Here is a 3,621-nt window from a genome sequence, read left to right as displayed (position 1 = left end):
ACTTTACAGTTGTTATTCATATACAGTGGGTCAAACAACATGCGTTTAGTATAAATTACGATCAAGTATTACACACAAAAGTAAATTCTTATTGGGAGTACATCCCGTAATGAAATGGATTGGGGGAGATGGTTAAAATGCCTTGCTTAGGGAAGCATTCATTTTGCCTTTCTGTTCACTCACTGAATTTGGCCACTTGGGAAAATGCACCAACAAAAGGTGTATTGTGAAAGGGACGAGGACCAGTATGACACTGTTCAGACACTGTCTCAAGAAAATCAGTTGTAGGCATGTATATATGCAGAGAGGTGGAGGACTTCCCCATCAGCCTCACACTCTGTAGAATGTGTCTGTGTTACCTTCAATTAGCAATAATCGTCCCTCGGATAAACCTCATTGGCTACGGTAGTGCCACTGCACAAAGCTGTGTGTTACCTTCAGTGGTAGGTGTCTATATCCTACTTTGAGGACCAGTGTCATTCAGTACCTGCAATGGGACAGACATGTAGGTCAGCAAACTATCCCTCCATTCAGGAAAGAGGGACACCCGAACTAGTTTGTGGCCTACTCTGAAGCCTGGAGATGTTTACTATGGAAGTTAGGTACCTGAAGTAAAATCATGATTCTGCCATGGCTGGAAGAGGAAACTCATATTTCTAGCATGGAAAATATCTGAAAAACAAGTTAAACATGATAGATGACCATGTCTTGGAGAACAACCAAAATTCTCAGGTGCTAGGGAATTAGCATAACTCAGTAAATGCTAGAACAACTTATTTTTAGAATTCTATAGAGATTTGTTCTGATACAAAGTAACCACTTATTTTATAAAGGGTAAGATGACCCCAGAAATCACAAGGTCTTCTGAGGTCCAAATGAAAAAAAATAGAGCAGATATCAAAGGAAAATCTGAAATGATTTATGATAGAAGGCAGGAAAACCTTCGGGACAGGTTTCTTCCCCACCACCTCCCACCCCACGTTAGCTAATATACAAGCCAAGTGGATATGTCAAATGTGAGATAAATAATGGTCTTAATAGAATTGCACAACTGAACTGCTTTGATGGAATTGGATCAGGGAAAGCCGGAGAAGGAACACATTTGTACAGGGTGAAGTATTGTCTTGGAATGCAGTGTCTCATGAAATTTGGCTTTCAAAATGAGCTCCATTTAATTTTGAGAATAGCCATTTGAATGGAAAATAAGCCTTGAGAACCTGAAGAGGAAGAATAATAGTCCTGGGTTGAGCTGCAGACAGTCTGGGGCTTTCTTGACATTTGGTGGCAGCTTGGTTTGACCTGCCCTTTGCTAGTTTCCAGGCCAGGCCTGGTGTCTCTCCTTTGCGACTTTGTCAGGTGCACACGCAGGACCACCCTGCGAGACCCCTTCTGCCAGGTCGTGATCGCAGGACCCCCGTTCTGATAACTTTGTTCCTGGGCAAACAATTACCCAACAGCGAAGATCGCCGGTGACCTTCCGCTTTCACCTGGGTCTTTTGGCAGGTGTGATATACTATTTTAATATAGGAAGTGTTATAGAGGGTGAGCTTCTGGACACTTCAGCAAAATTTTTTGAGGACAAGTGCAAGGGTTTTTCCTCTGCCTTTATTTATGTTCTGGTTTCCTGATGATGCACCTTTATTGAGGAGATGTAAATATCTCTGTTTCCGTTCATTTATTTTCTGACATCGCTGGTGGTGGTAGTGTTTTGTTTTTTTTTCCTTTCCTTTTTTGTTCTGCTTCTAAGGAAGATAATTGTTTTGAGACTGTTATTTTCTATCCTTGGGGTGTATGTGATAATTGTACATGATGTCATAAAGTATTTGGAGGGAGAAATAGGTCATTACTTACATTTAAAGGGACATACTTTAAAAGTATAATTATAGATAATAATTCAAAGCAGTTTTAAAAACCTTGAACCGATATGAAAGTAGTTTAAAATTCAGAAGTTAACAAGCAAGGGAAAATGGATTGTATTTTCCTAGTATTATTGTACTTTGTGGAATCCAGACTCATTTTTTTTAAAGCAATGCCATAAATATTAGATGAAAGTATCATTGATCCAAATAGTATTTACTGTTTAATTCCATGAATAATTTAGTTACATGCATGACAAATATATAGTGTCATCATATTTATATTCAAAGTAATTAGGAAAGTCATAGCTATATGACCTGAATTATTCCCCTCAACATTTTGCATATTCATACCAACAAATCACCTTGACCAATAGTTATTAGAACATTTCAATTGCTCTTGCTACAGGTACAGATCACAATCTCAAGGTACACTGAGAAAACAAAGGGAATGGGGAAAGGGGTGCCGAGGATGGGAGAGCTTAATATTTAGCAAAATGCTTCTTTGGGATTAAATGACCTTTCCTATAGATCAGAAAGAAAGTTGCCAGCTGAGTACTTTCTCATTTTCAGCATGTACGAGCAGCAGAAAAATGAGGCAACACATTCTTTGAAGCAAAACATTACATGTGATGCAATTCGTTCTCACTGTTGTTTTTCTTTTCCTAGAAGCTATTACCAAAGATAAATCAGGTGAGTGCCCAGCACAGTCCAGTCCTCCACGGCTGTTCTTGTTAGTAGCATCTTTATTTTCCTACCTGGAGCGCTCTCGCCTTTCCAGACAGGAGTCAGATTAGGTGAGTAAGTGCTGAGTCAGTTCCTTTGATAGGGAAAGGAATGGTTTGCGATATTAAAAACAAAAAGTGCTTGGGTCACGTTATTCCAGAGAATGGTTGTGAGATACTTTACATTTCTCTGAACACATGGCAAAGTGAGTGTGTTCTGCTGTTCCTGGAAATGCTGCATATTGGTTTGTAGTCATGGGAACTCTTCCAATGCACTCACAAAGTCACCCCAATCCTGGCCATTTTTTACTCATAGAAAATGTCAGCAATCCCAATGACCGCATGAGAAATGACCCAAATGCCTTCTTCATTCTCTGAAGAAAAATTAAAAGAAAAAGAAATTATAATCTATTGCTGTTTTCATCTGGCCCTCCCTATCTTTCCAAACTTATTTCCCCTGACATCAAACTTGTCCCTTCCCCATGAGTCAGGTAGTCCTCTTTTTTGGGTGATTCACTTGTCATGCTCTTCCCCCCTCGAGCTCTTGATCAGACTTCCCTTTCTGTCCTTTATCCCCTCAGCTGTTCAACTTTCATGCCCCCTGCCCACTGCAGCTGAGTGCCCAAGGTTGGTATTTTCCCTCCAACCCACGAACTCTCTATAATTCTCACTGCGACTCAGTCGGGGAAGAAAATACTCCTCGAGACTTATGGGTGAATCTTGCCAAAAGGAGACAGTAATGAGGTATCATGGAAACGGCCAAATTTAGATTTTTCACTGATCTTCCTTTGGTGCCCATTCTGTCTTTGAAATCACATCCTTGAATCCTTGTAGCCCTGCTTTGGCAATCCATAAATACAGAGAGTGTCTGAATGACACACTCTTTCTAAGGGCCCTTATATCTAGGGCAGTCATCTTGCCTGTGTTTTCCTGGTCCTAATCTTTGAACAATATTTAGTAAGAGCACTCGTGTCCTGAGCGGAGCAATAAGCTCAGGAATAAAGACAATTATAGTCTGGCTGTGCCACCTAGGATCTCTC

The 3,621-nt window shown here is 40.3% G+C and overlaps 1 pseudogene; it reads right to left on the bottom strand.

Moving 5' to 3' along the window:
• Positions 1 to 243: 243 nt before the first annotated feature.
• On the bottom strand, positions 244 to 426 carry LOC117025396 (uncharacterized; annotated as a pseudogene).
• Positions 427 to 3,621: the final 3,195 nt, after the last annotated feature.

Source organism: Rhinolophus ferrumequinum, chromosome 7 (assembly GCF_004115265.2).
Source record: "Rhinolophus ferrumequinum isolate MPI-CBG mRhiFer1 chromosome 7, mRhiFer1_v1.p, whole genome shotgun sequence".
Classification (NCBI taxonomy): Eukaryota; Metazoa; Chordata; class Mammalia; order Chiroptera; family Rhinolophidae; genus Rhinolophus; species Rhinolophus ferrumequinum.
The sequence above is the reverse complement of the archived record's forward strand: the minus strand, read 5'-3'. Positions and strand labels throughout refer to the sequence as shown.